Source organism: Aplidium turbinatum, chromosome 9, assembly GCF_918807975.1.
Source record: "Aplidium turbinatum chromosome 9, kaAplTurb1.1, whole genome shotgun sequence".
Lineage (NCBI taxonomy): Eukaryota > Metazoa > Chordata > Ascidiacea > Aplousobranchia > Polyclinidae > Aplidium > Aplidium turbinatum.
This window is the reverse complement of record NC_137480.1, coordinates 14,849,687-14,856,133: the sequence shown is the minus strand read 5'-3', so window position 1 is coordinate 14,856,133 and position 6,447 is coordinate 14,849,687.

Sequence of the window (6,447 nt, the reverse complement as noted above, 5' to 3'; positions counted from 1 at the left end):
TGCCTGTGACATTGCAAAAATCTACCATTTTGCGTCGATTCAATGTCATCAGATGTTGAATGCACCCAAAAACAACATAATTTGCTACGTTGACGCAGGGTGCGTTTAACTTAATGCGCTTGCAAACAGTCTCCTGTCGCTTTCGAAAGTCGAAACCTCTGCAGAGAATTGTCGCGGCAGTGAATCGCTTGCTGTGAAAATGAACTTGAAGTCTCGGCTCGAGGTTACCACTAACCAACGCAACAAGGGCTGGTACAAACCGCACTGCCCACAGTCGCACAAGCGGCATAATCAACACAACAACGGACTCGCGCAAACTGCATGGCGCACACACGTCCGTTGCCATGGAAACCCGATCAAAGGCGGGGAATATGCGCATCGTTTGTTTCATCTGCAACACGAAAACGGGCGTATTACAGCGAATTGAAACTTGAAAGCTGGTCAGCCATAAGTTGCGATATTGTAGTGAAAAGGGAGCAATGTCAAGTCGAAAACTTAATCAAACGTCTCTCTGTAACTATTTTTCAAGGGCTGTTTACGAATGTCAGCAACTTTTAAATTTATTAAAGGTGACGTGCTGTTGAATTGATGTAAACATGAATGATTTTACTTTCAACAGGTATATTTTCAAGCATATGATCAAGCATAGGCGCCGACTTTTATTTTTGAACGGGGTGGCGGATAGCACAATATGGCAACCTAAAAACTTTCAAACTGCATGTTTTTGTTTGATTTTTACTAAGCGTGTTTCGTAGATGCAATTGTCTTTTCACACCTGATTTGTAGCTCGATAATTTATAAAGCAACTTTAAAACAAAGCACAGGAGGTATGTCGTGAATTTTATTGTTACGTTGCTGCTCTGATTGATTGATTGATTGATTGATTTTATTTCGTTGTAGGTAAATATAATACAATAAATACAGCAATAAAAAAGGAATTTCCAGCAACGGGAATCTGCGAAGAGACCATGGGTCTTCGAGTCAAGCAGATACCCCAGATTCTAATAGAAGTTCTAAAATTGCGATAAGAATAATTCAATAACGAAAATTGAGACAAGGTGTTAGAAGATGGTCATAGAGAAATATATTTAGTAGTCTATCGGTAGCATAAAGGTAATACAAAATTAATCGTGCTAATATTTGGCGATGAGTGAGTATTTGTGTTGTTTTTTAAAAGAATAAAATGACAATTTACGCAAGCTCGTTGGTAAGGAGTTCCAGACTTTCACTCCGGCATATTTAATGCTGCGCTGGAGTCGGGATGAGGCGTAACGTGGGACAAAATAACAATCATTGGAAGAGTGTCTAGTAAGTCGTGCATTATACATGAGTTTGGTTTTTTCAAAGTAGTGTGCGAAAGGCAGAGGCAATACATCCGTATCAAATTTAAACATGAATTTAGCAATTTCATGTTCGTACAAATCTTTAAGCTTGAGTATGTTAAGTTTCTTATAGAAAGGTGTGACATGATCAGACCACCTGCCACCTGCTACTATTCTGACAGCCTTATTTTGTAAGGTGCTAAGCTTGTTCATTTGTGTCTTGCAGCATGAACCCCAAATCGTTATCCCATATACGATATGAGAATGTACCAGTGCGTAGTATAATTGTAATAATGTTTTGTTTGGAAGAATGTATTTGAGTTTCGACAATATCCCTACAGATATAGAAAGTTTCTTGTGGAGCATATTAATATGAGGTTCAAAATTTAGACCATTGTCAAAAATAATGCCAAGGTATTTGGCAAACTTAACTTGTTCGATCTGAACACAATTATAAAGTACATTGATATCTTCTGGGTAGCTGCATTTTTTAGGAGGGATTACAATGACATTTGATTTGGAAGGATTGATAACTAATTTATTGGCATTAATCCAGTTCTTGATGTTAAGTAATTCAGACGATATTTCCTTTTCTAAGTAGGTTAGATTAGGAGCGTTAATTACCAGGCAGGTATCGTCTGCGAAAAGTCTTGGAACAGAAGACGTGCAGTTTGGTAAGTCGTTTACGTACAATAAAAACAGTAATGGACCCAGCGTTGAACCCTGAGGTACACCGTGTGTTATGCATCTCTGTTCAGATTCCTGTTCATTAATCGCGACATACTGCATTCTGTCTTTTAGGTAGGAGGAGAATAATTCGTTTGCTGTACCTCGGATTCCATAGTGGTTGAGTTTGTATAGTAGAATGGGATGGTATACTGTGTCAAAGGCTTTTTTGAGATCCAAGAGAACCAAACCTGTGTACAGGTTGCTTTTTACGTGTTCATAGGTGGCACTAATAATATCAATAGCGGCATATGAAGTAGAGGAGCCAGACCGAAATCCAAATTGCGTAGGAGCAAGGACAGAATGTTTGTCTAGAAAGGAAGAGACCCTTTTATATATGAGCTTTTCCAAAATTTTTTCGAAAGACGATAAAAGGGAGATAGGTCTATAATTATTTACCTCAAGTTTGTCTCCAGATTTGAAGACGGGTACAACTTTGGCAAGTTTAAATGTATCAGGGAAAATACCGAACTGAAAGGAATAGTTAATAAGATTTGAGAAGGGCAGGGCAATAATCACGGAGGCGATCTGTATGAAATATGCTGAAATGTCATCGTAGCCAGTTGCTTTGTTGGGTTTTAGAGCTCGGATTTCTTTGAGTACCTCATCGCCAGTCGTTGGTTCAAGAAAAATAGAAGAAGGAACGTGGTTTGTAAGGTAGGATGTGAAGTTGTTATCGTTGGCAAGCGGAACGCTGTCAGAGATCTCTTTTCCAACGTTGCAGAAGAATTTATTGAATTGGTTCGCCATTTCGATGGGTTTGTTTGATGACACTCCATCAATATTAATGGAATTGATTGTTTGCTTTGATTTTTGTTTATTTGGCAGCAGTGAGTTAATGACTTCCCATACTTTACGTGGGGAAGATTTGTTCAGTTCAATTTCCGAATGTATATAATTTTGCTTGGAAATGTATTTCAATTTAGTGAGCTTATTTGCGTATTTTTTGTACTCTAGCCTGTCTGTTTGATTCCCTTTCAGGTAGTGCGATTGGTACATTTTTTGCTTATTTTTAATTGAAGTAAACAACCCACTGGTAATCCACGGCTTCCTTTTTAACTTGCACATTTTCCTTGACATTTTTTTCAGTGGAGCGTATTTGTCAATTGCGTTTTTTAAAATCTGTAATAGTTCGCTATATTTATAATCCAGTTCCTGAGGTTGTAATGATTTAATACCCAACAGAAACGTGCCTAGTTGGGAGTTCAAGTCCTCAATGAAGGAAGCCGAATCAAGGTTACGCTTGTCTCTGTAGAAACGAGGTTTGTGTTGATGCGAGTTGTCAACATGGGAAATTATACAAAAAGTAGGGTAGTGATCAGAGATGTCAGACTTAATTATTCCAGGTAATACGGAATGAGAAACATCGTTCGATAAAATGTGATCAATTAGTGTTGACGATTTATCAGTAACTCTTGTTGGCTGAGTAATTATAGGGCAAGTACCATTGCTGTTTAGCATATTTAGATAATTTGTGACCGGTGAAGGGAGAACGTCGTTTAAAATATTGATATTGAAATCACCTAATATATAGTAGGTTTGATTCATTTTGTTTAAGTTACTTAGCACACTGTCCAGCGCATCAACAAAACGTTGGATATTGGTGTTTGGGTGACGGTATACTACGCCAATTTTCATGTTAGCGCTTGTTGTGGTGTTACTTATATTAACAAATAAGCTTTCACAGTCAACACAAGGCACTTCAAAAGGTTTCAAGGGTGTGATATTATATTTGTCTAGTGCGTAAATCAAAACTCCACCTGCAGAAGTAATGGAGTTAACGTATTTATACTCGTACCCAGGTAGCGTAATATTTGACAGAGGAGTGACTTTAATACGAGTTTCAGTTATGCAAATAACATCAGGAAGTTTGTCGAAGTTAGCAAGAAAATCGTACAAAGAGTCAAAATTTTTTTGTAATGACCTGATATTTACATGAATAACGAATAATGATGCACTACGAATTGTCTCAAAAGTAGGAGAGTTGATGTTGTGGTATTCGCAGTTATTGAAGTTGCGAGTTAGTGACCGATTAAGAGAATCGCATAGGTAGAACGCATTTTCTGCGTCTGAATCAAGAGCAGCAGCCTGACTCGAGGACACATGGGTCTCTGAAATGTCATTATTGGTACAGTTAATTACGAGATATGTAGATCAGCACAGTTTGACGCGGTAATCAGCACGCAGGGTTTATTCAAGATATGAAGAGCACGCAAAAGAATAGCATCACGTGGCATTGCGGAAGGCCAAATGTTGAATTGAATTATCACTAAGAATCCACGCAGATGCATGAGTGAAAGACATTAGACAAATAACAAGCAAACAAATGATAAGGTTTTGTAAAAAATTAAATGTTACTATTAACAAAAATCAACACAGAGAGAGCAGAAGTTAATTACAGTTCGCAGGCAAGTATGCATAGGCTATTCATGCCAGGGTAATGGAACATAAAGAAGTATAGTACACATTCGTGTCTACAAAACTAGGCCGTTGAATGAAATGTCCGGAGTATTGAAAGGAAACTCTTTTACAAACATAATGTCAATGATTTCCATTGCTTCTACACTTAAAGCAAGACAGAATCAACCAGTGCCCACAAACACCGAAAGAAAACTAGTGCCCGGAGCATCGAAGGAATCCAACAATGCCTACGGCACCGAAGGAAACAATCAGTGCTTGCAGCGCCGGAAGGTTCTCAAAACCAAGGCGAAACACACTTGCTTAGTTTCACAAACTGATTTTGCTATGGGATGCAATTGAGTGAATGTTGCATATCTTATACACTAAACACAAATCTTAGGTACACTAAACATCCACAAGCTTACCGTTAATATAAAGATTTATATCACCGGGCGAGGTAACCCACTTGAAGCTTTCATTATTTTCTTTAGCTTCCTTTAATCGTGGGAGCAATTTCTTTTTTTTTAAGTATATTTGTTTCGGAAGATGGTCAGTGAAGAATATTTTACAGTTCTGTCGTTGATTATAACTCTTGAGAACTTTTAGTGACTTAAAGATTTTATCTTTTACCAACACACTAGAAATTTTGAATATGATTGGTCGTTGGTTAGACTTACTTGAAGTTTGTTTAGAGCCCAGCCTGTGGCAGTCCAGCAGTTCAACATTATTACAATCAAGGGTGTTTTCTAAAAGTTGTTTGACGATTTCTGTTGTTTGGTGTTTCTTTTCGTCTTTATCTCCTTCGATTCCGTGGATTAAGATGTTCAGCCGTTTTTCGTAATGCTCCTTAGCTAAAGTTTCTTTTCGACTTTTTTCTTTAAATTGATTGAGTTCGAGTTCTAGAGCTTGATTTGAGTTTTCTAACGCTTTAATTTGTGAATCTTGGCAGGAAATTCTAACTTCTAGGGCAGTAGTAGTTCTGTTCAGTTTCTCTATAGACTCCATTTGAATCCTAACCTGCTCCGAAAGTCTACTTTCGATTTCTTCAAGTTTTTTGGTGAACTTGTTCTCAAAATTCTCCAGCATTTTAACAATACTTTCAAATGAGCCTTGCTCTGTGCTAGATTTCCTGCTTTTTTGCGACATGGCACAATGCTTGTGGCTTTCTAATTGTTTTCCCTGTCGTGCTGTTAGAGAAGCTAGCAAACCATGCGGTCGCTTGATCAGAGAAAAAAAAATACGTCCGCTTGCTAGAACGACTGAATCAGAATGACTGAATCTGACACTTAACATGTGACAAAAGTATTTTTGCGAACAGCAGCTCTGTCAATCCAACTGTTAATTAACTGGTCAAGTTGTAACGGTGAAGCTTCAGCTTGATAAACATTTAAAATTAGGATGTGGTTCAATCGCTGTTGCGTCATGGTAGATCGCAAGTAGGTTTTTATGCGCCTGAGTGCACTAAACGATCGCTCCGCCTCGCAGGTGGTGGAAGGCAACGATAAGTATATTTTCACAATGCAGGCCACGTTAGGAAGCATTAATGAAATTGTTTCATTGCTTGCAAATAGATCAAGCAGATCAAAAGATCGTAGCTTGTGATAAAAACAATCATTTTCTTCGCAATACTGTATTGGTTCACCTCTTGCTTTACGTTGACTTGAAGCGAAAACCAATGATCAAAAAAATATTTAAACGTCCGTTCATTATTTGCAGTAAGTAATGTAACCTAAACGGGGTGGCTGCCACTCCGCCACAGCGGTTACGGGGTGGCGTGGCCACCCCGTAACCCCGTAAGTCGGCGCCAGTGTGATCAAGTTAGTATTTTCATTCCATTTACAGTATACCTTTTAGTAAACCTTTTCGTCTCTTGTTTCATGCTAATAAATCTAGTTCGTTGCTAAACTTTATGTTGCGCTTAGCTTAAAGAGTCGCAGTCCATCAACCGCTAGCCAACGCAGACGCATAGCATGTGTTTTGGTCGAGCTTTGTTTATAAT